General features: G+C 34.3%; 1 long non-coding RNA gene across 4 annotated transcripts; it reads right to left on the bottom strand.

The window, feature by feature from the left end:
• Positions 1–7,511: 7,511 nt before the first annotated feature.
• LOC103493100 (uncharacterized) lies at positions 7,512–11,559 on the bottom strand. 4 transcript variants are annotated; one of them, XR_007820843.1, is made up of 7 exons: positions 10,915–11,558; positions 10,522–10,593; positions 10,115–10,226; positions 9,946–9,990; positions 8,918–9,854; positions 7,896–8,249; positions 7,512–7,723 (listed from the first exon to the last, which is right to left on the bottom strand). It is a non-coding gene; the product is annotated as an uncharacterized LOC103493100 (long non-coding RNA). The 4 variants fall into 4 exon arrangements; XR_007820842.1 differs by lacking the exon at positions 7,512–7,723 and having other exon boundaries at positions 8,086–8,249; positions 10,125–10,226; positions 10,915–11,557; XR_007820841.1 differs by lacking the exon at positions 7,512–7,723 and having other exon boundaries at positions 8,086–8,249; positions 8,918–9,015; positions 9,206–9,854; positions 9,946–10,593; positions 10,915–11,559.
• Positions 11,560–12,858: the final 1,299 nt, after the last annotated feature.

Here is a 12,858-nt window from a genome sequence, read left to right as displayed (position 1 = left end):
CCAAGAAATAACTACGCGTTATATTGGTCCCCGCTTTCTTTGTTGTTTAGGTTTTTCTAATCCATGAATCTCAGCTCCACCAACCTCCTTGTATTCATCGTCTCTTACAATCGTTGACTCCATGTTAAGGAGAATGTCCTGTCAAAGAAAGATTAAAAATTAATTTTAGAATGTAGATTATATTAGGCATACTAGGCATATATGTACATAATAAGTAGAAACTCACCCACAATGTTTATTTAGGAATCCATGTGCCTTCACAATTTGATCGTACATTTGTTGAGATATTCTCATCCAAATCATTACCTCCATCTATATTTGACATATCACTAGGTACTCCTTGACAATGTAACATGATATCTTCAAGTTCATCGTCATTTGATTGATCTTCACAATCTCTCTGTGGTAGAGTAAGCATAATTGACCATCTAACATCACTTGGATCTTCAACGTAAAAAACTTGTCTTGCTCAGGTTGCCATTATAAATGAATCAGACTTATGACCTATTCTTTTTAAATCAACTAAGACAAAACCAAGGTCATCGATCTTCATACCACTATTGTTCTCAACCCAATCACATCTAAACACTGCAACATCGAACGTATTATAATTAAGTTCCCATATGTCTTGAATCACTCCGTAAAAGGACATATCTCCAATGATGGAATTTTTATCTTTCGAACTAGACACTTGCATCGTTTTGACCACTAAACTAACTCCACTATTTTGAACAGTTCGATTCTTATCATAAGACACCATATGATATCGACATCCATTAATGGCATAACTGTTATACTTAATGACAAAAGGATGAGGGCAATGAGCAATCCATCTTAAGTTATCTGAAATTTCAACATTTCCCATCCCAATCTCATATGCAACCTACCATGACAAGTACCTAAACGTAATTACAAAGTCCATCATAAAAAAATATCAGTAAGTTTAAAATTTTACCTCTTCTCTTAACCAAGATATGAAAGTTCGATTTTGTTCTTCTTGAATCCATTTTTTATGAACCTTATTTGGGTATTTCAATTGCAATACATCCACATGTTTACTTAAACATTGAAATATTGTAATAGATAGTTATGTTTATGTCATTAATTAAATAAAAAGCAGAAGACAAGATAATTGAAACTTTAACTTACTCTATATATATATGGTTGCAGATCAATTGTATTAGTCAAAACATACCGATGAGCTTGGTATAGAAGATCTTGTTCAGATTTTAAGAAAACTCCTGTAGACAATGGTCTACCAATGCTTGAATTGTCTAAAGATGCATCTAATCTATCAATGCATAGCCCAACAGAATCAACCCTAGATAAGAAGTCTAAACAAAACTCAATAGCTTCTTCTACTATATAACTTTCTACAATACAATCTTCTGGACGATGTCTATTTCTCACATAGTTTTTTAGAACTTTCATGTAGCTTTCGAAGGGATACATCCATCTAAGATATATAGGCCCACAAAGTTTGACTTTTCTAACAATGTGTATAGTGAGATGCATCATAATGGTGAAAATGATGGAGGAAAATATTTCTCTAGCAAACACATAGTCACCACAATATCTTCTTCCAACTTTTCCAGTTGTTGCATATCAACGACTTTATTACTTATCAGATTGAAAAATATACACAACCGAGTGATTGCATACTAAACATGTTTTGGGAGTATAGATCTTATCGCAATAGGAAACAATTGTTGTAAGAGAATGTTACAGTCATGAGATTTTAAACCATTAAGTTTTAAATCGGTCATCGACACAAGGTTTTTAACATTGGAAGAATAACCTTCTGGTACCTTTACTTCTGACAATATCTTTAGAACACAACGTTTTTCTTCCTTTGTAAGAGTATAACAAGCAGGTGGAATGAAGATTTTTTTTTTCACCATTGATAAGTGCAAGCTCTACTCGAATTTTCAAATGGACTAAATCACGTCTAGCATTCAACTGTCCTTACTTTTTTCAGGAATATCAAGAAGCGTACCCAATATATTCATACAAATATTTTTTTCAATATGCATCACATCTAGACAATGTCTAACATGAAGATCTTTCCAATATGGTATCTCAAAAAACGAAGACACTCTGTTCCAACAACTCCTTACACTTCTTTTCAGAGGTTGTTTTTTTATCTTCTTCTTTCCTTTTGGAAATTCAAGGTCTTTTATTCTTGAATATATAGCCTCTCCAGATAAAAGTTTTGAAACTGCTAAGCAAAAAGTATGAGAAAACAAACGTTTTTATGAATTGCATATTATATGTTCAATTTGTAGACTAAAACAATAATGAAAATAACTAAATAGTAATGAGAAAACAAAAAAGTTCAAATTATGACCATTAACGGAATGATTTTAACTAATTTATGAATTTTCCAACAAAAAAAGTACAGATTATGTTTAATGTGTTGATGAAAAAAATCAAGAAATAAATAATGAGCTAATAACTTATTGATGGCAGCGGATTGGACTGAAAAAGGGCAGAAACGGCGGCGATGGCTTCTGAATGGCGGTGGCGGCTTGTGAAAGGCGACAGACGAACACAATGGGCAAACGATGAACATAATGGGCAGACGGAAGATGAACACAACGCACAGACGATCACAACACGCAGATGGAAGAGATGGCGGCTGCTTGTGAGGAATGACGAACATGCGCAGATAGAAGAGACGACGGCGACTTGCGAGTTACGAACACAACGCGCAGACGAAAGAGAAGCAATGGGTTGCAAGCGACGATGAAGATAACGCACAGATGGAAGAGAGAGCGACGGCAAGCGAGCAACGACGAACACGACACGCGGACGAAAGTGACGGTTGTGGCTTGCGAGCGACGATGAACACCACGCCCAGATGAAAGAGATGGTGAACGCAAATTGGGGCAGACGGAAGATTGATATTGGCAGCCTGTGTGTGTCTTCAATTCGTGAAATTAAAATGTGGGGGGAAAATTAGGGCTTTTTATTAAATTTGGGAAAAAAAGGGAAATTTGGGAAAGTTAAATTAAAAGACGGAAAAATTATTGAAAAATATATATTACTTAAATATCAAGTAATTAAAAGACACTTTTAAACTGTCAAGTATTTAAAACAAAAAAAAAAAAACAAAAATATGAGTTTTTTTCACTCTTTTTTATTCTTGACACTTTTTTATGTTACTTGACAGTTTGTATTAAAACTTTCAAGTATATCAATTATAAAAGCGTCAACTAAACCCAGTTTTGTAGTAGTGCACCTACGATACAAAAGTGTTGTCTCGAACATGTGTTTGCGAGAACAACTTTACACGATCGACCAGCTCACCTCGTTGCTCAGTGAGCTCGTGCTATCATTGTAGAAATGACTTTGAACTGTTGTTATGATTGTAAAGTTGCTTCTATCAAGCAGCCTTATTGATCCATGATTGCTCCTATATGACAAAAATTATATTGTTTATTTTCTTATACATATTAAAAGTTGAATTTAAATAACCTTTATAAAGCATATCGTTGCTCACCTGGAATGCATGGTTCATGTAATGATCACAGAGGAAGCGTAATCCTCCATACGTCCCACCAATATGTGTGGTGGGTCGGCACGTGCCGTCTCAGGGTCGCTGTACTTTTTGAAGTGCCTTGACAGTCTCCCTTGAACTCGTTAAAAGTATTGAGCATTTGATCCTCAACAAACCTATTCATTGTTTGATTATTGAAATCAAGCACGAAAAAATGATACACATCACATAAAATTATACATTAGCTTGGTTAACTTAAATATGTTTCAAATGAAAACAAAATTGTGTATTACACCTACCTGTAGGTCACTCTTAACGACTTCGATGTATTCTCTTTCTACGTCCACCCACCTAAGGCAACGGATTGGAAATGTCTTCCTTACGTACAAGCTAATCACCTGGCTGAACTGAACATCGTATGGCAAAATAGGCTTCTTCGCGCCATGGCTATAGACATTAGAATCCTCTCATTGGAGTGAACGTAATGCTCCAACTCCATTAGTCGAGGCTGCGCACGTCTCCTAAGAGTCAACGATGGTTAAGTAGTTTCTGCTTAATAAATTAAAATAACAAGTTAATGTAAGAAATAAGTTCGTATAATTATAAGTTAACGTACCATTAAACTCACCCGAATTGTCGCCGACTGATGATGATCCTCATACAGGGTTATTTAGATCCTCGACAAACTTGAGGAACCTCGCATTTGTCTCGTTGAAACCGCCCGAGAATGACAACATAGTACATGTGGACATAGAAAACAAACATTCATTAAGCAAAATAGGAACACATAATCAGATTCGAAATATAAACTAAATAAATATCTAGGTACGTGGTTCGTCACTATCATTAAAAGCCCCCACTCCTTTCCTACACCCAATTAAACCTCTCACCCTCATGAAACGTTCAATTCAAGCCCTCATTCAAAATTCCAATTCAACCCTCCCCCTCCTTCAAAATTTCATCCTTAACCCCCCCTAATTCTCAACCCATCCCCTTCAAATATTCAATCAAACTCACCCCATCCCCTTGAAAAGTTCAACTCATCAATCCCCCCACTTCAAAAATATAATTAAACCTCATCTCTTCCCCCTCTTAATTTCAAATTTTCATCCTCAACCTCTTCACCTCTCTAATTCTTAACCCATCTCCTTCAAATATTCAATTAAACCCCATTCCCCCCCCCTCCCCACCCAAACTTTCGAATTTCTAACTCAAATTTGAAATTCCCCAACTCAATTTCTCAAATAACCCCCCTTCAAATTTTCAACCCATATTCCAAAATTTTAACTTCAAAAACCAAAATCAAACAATATTCTAAAACTAATTCACCATTCAATCTTAAACTAATTTCAAAAAATAAAACTATGAACATATTAACCTAATCTAACCTAAACTAACTTCAAAACTCTAAAACAAATGGTTTGAAACATACCAAATAGGGAAGAGCAGTGGCATAGTAGTAAGGGAGATGATGGCGAGGGGCACTGGCATAGTGACGACTTCTTCTTTTTCTTCTCCTTTTTCTCTTCTCCTTCTTTTTGTCTTTCAGTTCTGTGAAATACAGAACTGAGACGAAATATATAGGGGAGCTCCTAAAGCTCCATGAAGACGTCAGGAGTTTTTCCTCTTCCTAACGCCATTCCTAACAAATCACTAACGTCGTCGAAAATCGATGACACCATTTCTGATACCATGCATGGACCATCGAGAATATTGATCTGACATAATTAATGTTCGAGTTTCTTCAATGTCCCATGCAAGGCATCCAGAATGGTGTCACCTATTTCTGACACATTCTGACACATGTCGAGAACTGTTGGGAATAGGTGTCTCCATTCCCGACGTCGTGCATGGATTGTCGAAAAAAGTTATATATCTAATTTAATTATGAACTATTCCCAACGCTCTAGTCCCAATCGTCGAGAATGACTTCTTTTTTTCACCATGTCCCGACGTATGCAAAATGACATCAGGAATAGCCATCTGTTCGGACTTTTTCCTTCTTTCGAGGTAGTTTAGTGTGTCGAAAATCCCCCGATTTCTTGTAGTGGTGGATGTAATAATCGACCATCTAATGAGGTGTAATTTGTAGTTTTCTTTTGGACTTTTCTAAAGAACATTTCTCCATTTTTGTTTAATGTCCTTATAGATAGATAAGGAAGCTTTGAAGATCGACAATTGATATGTGGGGAGACTAATAAAAAAAAGAGTTGATCAAAGTAATTTTTCCTCCTTCGAACAGGTAAGAGTATTTCCAGTTGTTAATTTTCTTCTGGATTGTTTCAAAAATATTTTCCCTGAAGCTTTTGGCAAGAGGCTTACCATTTAAAGGAACTCCCAAATAATTGGTGGGAAGAAATTGGGTATTAATGCCCCATAAAGCAACCACCCTATCAACTCTATTGGATAAACCACGTTAATAGGAGAAATAGTAGATTTGTTGAGATTGATACTAAGCCTAGATGCACGATCAAAGAGATGGATTACATTTCTCATATTTTCTATAGATTCATCATGATCTTCAACAAATAGAAGAATATCGTCTACAAATAAGAGGTGAGTGAGGTTTTGGCTATCATTGAATCTTACCCCCTGCTTTTGTTTTTACTTTCAAGGACTTCGAGTAAATTATCACTGAGGTAGTCCATTGCAAGTACAAAGATAAAGAGAGATATAGGGTCACCTTGGCAGATACTACAGGTGGCTTGAATTTTTCCTCTTGGTCTCCATTGATAATGGTAGAATATTGGACACTGCTTATGCAAGAGCTGATCCATTTTCTCCATTTTAGTGGGAAGCCTTTTTTCATAAGCATAAAGTCAAAGAATAGCCAATTTATTTTATGAAATGTCTTCATAATACCAAGTTTGATCACAAAACCTTTTATTCTTTTAACTCTCCAAAAATTCATGGCTTCATTTGCAATCATAGTAGCATCAATAATCTGCCTTCCTCTTATGAAAGCCATTTGATTTTCAGCAACAGTATGTGGGAGCGTATCATTAAAGTCTCTCAACTAAGACTTCGACCATGAGCTTATAAAGGGCAGTCGTTAAAATAATAGGCCTATAGTTTGAGGCAAGGAAGCATTTATCTTTTTTTGCAATGAGGACTGTGTTTTTTGGCATTCACTGCTTTATTAATGATACGCTTTTCACGAAAGTTACTGAAGATATTACAAATATCACCTTTAATGTGAATCCAAGTAGCTTTGAAAAATTCCACAGTAAAACCATCGGGTCCAAGGCTCTTATGGTTTGAGAACAATGATCTTAGTGTTTTATAAATCTCAGCTTTACGGAAGGGATTGCAAAGAACCTCTTTTTCCTTTGTAGAAATAGCAGCCCAATGAAGATTGTCAATAAGCCACAGATTATTGTTACTATTTTTGTATATATCTTCAAAATGATCAAGAAAAGACTTTTTGATGTTTTTATTTCACTACAAGAAATAACATATACGATAGCTAACGAAAAAGGCTATAATAGACTTATTATAGCCTTTTTCGAAAGTCCTGACAGCCCATGTTATTAAAAGTCGGAGGCTTTTTATAGCGTTTTTTTTAAGCTATAATGAGTGTTATCATATAGTATGAAGATATAACTTATATACATTGCTATAAAAACATTTGATAGCGTTTTTCATTAGAGCTATAATAACTTTATATAGCTTAAATAATGTGCTATCTTTGACATATAATAGCCTTTTTTCAACGCTATAATATAGTGTCTATAGCTATAATATTAAGCTATAATATAGTATTTACATCTATAATAAAGCTATAATAATGCTATAATTTAATCGTTTTCAATTATTATAGTAATTATAATAACCTTTTGATACCATTTCATTTATGGCTATATAAATCTTTCTACAGCTTTAACTTATGGCTATGAAAGGGGTAACTTTTTTCTCAAAAATATTTTTGAGTTAATTATCTTTTGATAAATTTTAGTTCAAGGGCTCAACTTTAGTTAAATCTACACACATAAATACTTAATAGCACAATAAATACTAATAACTTCCATTCATAATGTATTAAAATTACAAAATAAAATACTAACCAGTAATTTACTTAATGAATGTTGCAATCTAAATGTACCAACCACACAAATTAACCCTCAAAATACAAACAAAGTTCATCATAAGTGTACAAGATTATATGAGCTAACTGTCATCATTGGTTCTTTAGTCCTTTAGTTAAGACGACTCCATTTCATTCACCTACATAAATTTATAAAAGATATATCAATTTATGACTATGTAGGCACAAATAATAGTGAATATTAATTAAACAAGTATAGAAAATCTTTAATAAATGTAGACAAAAAAGATTAGAATCAGACAACATACAAAAAAAAAAGATAAAACTGCACTTCCAACAATTGACAAGTACCTGAGTTTTTTGATAATTTAACTTTTAGCAGTTTCAAACTTTGATAGTATGCCCTCTGAAGATTATGACCAATTCCACGAATAAGCAATGCACTCAGAACAACAACCATAAAAGCAAAACTATCCAACAATACATATATATTAATAGCCTGAATAAGATATATATCTTAACTAATTGAAAATCTTAAACCTTGTAGAAGAAAATTTTACAAATATATTAGGTTCCAAAATGTACACATCACAATGTCCAAGATGAATTTGATTCATAAAACTAAATCCATGACTGTTCAAATGAGAAAATGTTGTCCTTGTTTCATTGGCCTTCCATCACTGCACGATACTTCAGTTCATTTACCTATTGAAACCATCACATAATTAAGATTAATCACTATCTTCAAAATTGAAATGTAACTTACTCATAACTTCTACTGAATGTAGAAAACAATAAGTTACAACTTAAACAAATAACTTAACTTATTAAAATATTGTGCTTTGTTATGTTGAAAACATAATTATTGTTGTTGAGTTTGAACTTTTATGTGAATATGCTTATGTTATGAAAATAGAAAACAAAAATTCAAATGGTTATCAAATGGACATCTGGTACTATAAGACAAGTTAGGAGGCTTTCAAAGAGTCTACAAGATCTGATTGCTAAAAACCAACATTCGATAACTATTTGGTTTTTGGGAACTAGGACAGTTCCATCACAATCATGCTTTTCATTTTTTAAGAAGAAAGTGATACAACTATGCAGCAGAAGAAAGTGAAAGTACATAAAAGCAGGATGTGCAAAATATAAAAATTCATAAGCCTAACCAATAGATTCTTCGAAGTACAAATACAGTCTTAGATTGTTCAAAGTAGCTTAAGAGGAGGCAAACCTTTTCAGAAGAAAATTACCGTGGACCAAAGGAAATGAAGAGAAAAATCATAACATATTAACTTAACCAATGTAGCTTAACAAATGAAATGAATATTTTTTAGCACAATACAACTTTAAAGTTTGTCCATTCTACATACCTTGGCATCACTTGTAGCAAAAAGATTTTCTTCAACCTCAGAAATATCAATTGTTCAAAAGTACACTGTTAAAATCAATATTGAACGCTTATGTCATTCTGCATTGCGAGACAATTATAAAACAATTTTAGAAAAGGTAAAATAAAATTCTCCAACGATAACAAATACATTGCGCAACAACACATCTCAAGAAATGAGATAAGGAAAAAAGTAAAGTTAAAGGCAACCAACTTAGAGGGACAGTTAGAGAAAAACACAACGATCTGCTTAGCACGGTTTTTTCTGTACCTTGCAGAATTACACGCAGAAAGGAGACAAGAATCACTGGTTAATTGGGTTCTTAATCGAAGCCTCACATATTCAGATCTTGAAGAAGTAGACCTTGATCATGATAAAGTAGTAAGGTCAGCTTGATTTACCTTCACATTTCTTTCATCCTCGTGTTCCACTTGATTTATTTCCCATTACCCAAGTCTTGACAATGACTTCTATTTTGATTCCATTCTTGCATGTATCATGAGGCTTATTGGCAATTTGCTGTATCAGTGCTGCATAATTTATCATATATAAACTAAAGGAAATGGTAAAGACCAATCAGGAAGACATTTCTCCCATACTTCACACTTTTAAGAAGCTTGACATTGATTAATCAGGATGTCTAACAGAAGCTGATATAGTAATCTCATAGTCATTGGCTTAATAATCTAGTTTAGTAACTATACCATGCTAAACTAGATTGCAAATGGCAATTGAAAACTTAGAGGGACAGTTAGAGAAAAACACACTTCTAAAGAGTTCACTTTCTGATGCAAACTTGGAAAGAAAAAAACTTGCCAAAAATGTGGAAAAGCTTCACTAAACAATGATCTTGAAGAGAAAGTAAGATTGTTGGAAGGCAATCTGGAGTTTAAAGGAAATCTTCAATGTATGTTCCCACCTGACAACAGTTGATTCAAGAACTTCATGAATATAAGATTCGTCAAAACCGTGCAAGGTGTGAAAAGTTACATGTAGAGAGCATGACTCACCTTTCCTATGGTTTCCAGATCGCCAAAACAATCTAGATAATCATCCTGTTTACATAATCACAAAGTCATAGGACAAGATTAAAAACACACACAAAAAGAAAATTTTCCTACTTAAGAAAAGCATTAAAAAAAAACTTCGAGAAAATGGAGCAAAGTTTATTCTGGGCACCTATAGAGACCTGGTTGGACGAAAATAGACACCTATACACAGAATACAACGTTTATTCTGGGCACCTATACACACATAAACTGTGCCACCAAGATTATTACCAGTTAAATCGCTGCAAGAAAATGGTCAAAAGATAATCAGTAATCCAATCAATTATACTGATCCTATCCTCCAAATGTTTTACTTGCAATTGAGAATTGAAGGTTAAAAAAGTTAAAATTTTACAGAATTTTCAAAAGAGGTAGTTGTGCTAGAAATTCTGGAAATAATCCACTTAAGTTATTGTAGGATAAATCCGTATAAGATAACAAAGCAGGTTAAGGATTAGAATCAAAGAAAGAGCTACATGTAATGGTTTTGTCAATCATAGTCCAATTTCATGTAATCTTAAACAGTGAAGCACATACAGAGTCTCCAACTGAGTGAGATTCAAGATGGAAAATGGGATCTCTCCTGTTAAATTGCTCCTACTCAAGTTCCTGCTTTCCCAAAAATTATTTACATCAGAAATTATTTGAATATTTACCAACAAGATGAAGTTTGTTGTGTTAAAATGAAGCATTCATGGTGAAATGATCCTAGGAGGATTACTGTCGCTGCAGTTTAAACTACTCCATATAGAAAATTCAGACAAACATGGATCCCCCTGCCAGTCACTATTCAATAGCTTGAACGTATTCTTTATGTCCATTACAACATTAACTATACATATAGACAAAAAACAATGCAAACACTTATATCTAAAGACAATAATATTAATGTAATGAACAAGAATTGAAGAATGAAAGGAAGAAACATACCATACTGTGAGAATGTAGGTGAATAATAGAGGTTTGCTAAGTAAAAAACCTCAAACCAGGGAGGAAGTTTCGAATCGAAAGCAGCGAAAATCCGCAAGTAATTCTCTTCATTGAGATTAACAGGGATAACAGCGGAAGTTGTGATGGTTCGTGGTACGAGATACTAGAGAATTATAGATGGTGCAATGGAGTAGATGTCATTCAACACAATACTTATTTCTCGAACCGTTCCAGAACTTAAGTTCTCAATCTCTGTGAAATGAAAGCAGAAATATATTGTAGGGCTGCAGTCGTAAGGGAAAGAACCTTTCCTTAGATTTGAGAAGGGAAGGAACCTTTCCTTAGACTGACGACAGAGGTTAGACGAAAGGTAGGTCGTGCGCGGCGGAGAGACTGGTGACAGAGAGAGCGACGGAGGCATGAAACAAGTAGCGAAGATGAAAACAGGTCGTCGGAGACCTGTAGAAGATACGTGATGGCAGAGGTTAGCCGGAGTTTTGCGTGGCGGTAGAGCTTCAACGAAGAAGACGGGTTAGGTAGGGTGTTGGAGGCTGTGTGGGTTATCGTGTGGAAGGAGAGGAGGCTTCTTAAATTTGAGAGGGGAATGGAAGGAGGGAAAGAAATTTTGGGTGAAATTTTGGCAGCCTTTTAATTTTTAATTTGATTATTTTCTACCCCACTTTTCAATAGCCCTAAATAAATTGGGCTATCCTTAAGGGCTATTAAAAGACCCATTTCTTGTAGTGTTTGTGTACATAGCCCTACATTTTGTTGTAATATTGGATATAAGGCTCCTTCTTTGTCTCGCTGAGCAAACCTTATGGAAGAATGATGTATTTTCCTCACCATCTAAGTTCCACAATCTTTTGCACTTTAGTGCCCAAATTTGTGCTTCTTTGTAGTCATATTGATTGAGATTAGTTTTTAAAGCGGTTCTTTGCAAGCTAAGGGTCTTAGTTAAATTATTTTCCGCTTCAATCTTATCAATTTCATCAATCTCTTTGATCTAGGCCTTTTTATCCTCCTCATTAACTCGCTCTGCATTGTTGCTCCAGCTTTTGATGGAATGAGATAATTGTTTAAGCCTTCTCATGAAAAAATAGCCAGAATGACCTATTCGAGAGGTGTTTGACCACCAAAGATCAATATTATTTTTGAAGGATATTTCCTTAAGGAGGTGGTTTGTGAATATGAAAGGAAATGGACCCTAACTAAGATTTGAAGAATCAAGCACTAGTGAAAAATGATCTGATGTAATTTTAGAAAGAGTTCTGGAGTAGTGCATTATGAAGAAACCGTCCCACTCAGAAGAATAAAGAAATCTATCAATTTTTGATAATGTTGGTTAAATTCTGAGATTGGACCATGTATACTTTGAGTTAGTAAGAGAAGGATCAACCAAGTTGTAACTATTGATGAAAGCATTAAATTTTTTCATGCTTGGATTGTTTGCAGATGTTTCAGAGGAGAATCTCACTACATTGAAATCCCCAACCATCAACCAATTTAGGATACATTTGTTTTTTAGATCCTCTAGTTCACCAAGAAGTTTGTTTTATTTCTCCTACCTTGTTGGGCCATAAATGGCAGATAACCACCAACTAGAGTTGCTTGGGCCATTGGGGAAATTTATGTTGATGGAAACTGAGAATAGTCCTTCTATGTATAGCCTGTGACATTGAAGCAGAGATCATCCCATATAATTAAAATGCCCCCAAAATTTCCCATAGCTTTAATAGCATGCCATTTAACACTGATTGAATTCCAAAGAGATTTTATAATTTTGTGACCAATTTCTATATAGTTTCAACAAGAATTACATAGTCAGGATGATAGCATTAAAATAGGCATCTTATTTAAGCTCTTTTTTAGGGTGAGCATATCCCTCTAGTGTTCCAGCATACAACTTTCATAAAAAACTATTTTGCCCCATTTCAATGATAC

This window comes from Cucumis melo, chromosome 5 (assembly GCF_025177605.1).
Source record: "Cucumis melo cultivar AY chromosome 5, USDA_Cmelo_AY_1.0, whole genome shotgun sequence".
Taxonomy (NCBI): Eukaryota; Viridiplantae; Streptophyta; class Magnoliopsida; order Cucurbitales; family Cucurbitaceae; genus Cucumis; species Cucumis melo.
The sequence above is the reverse complement of the archived record's forward strand: the minus strand, read 5'-3'. Positions and strand labels throughout refer to the sequence as shown.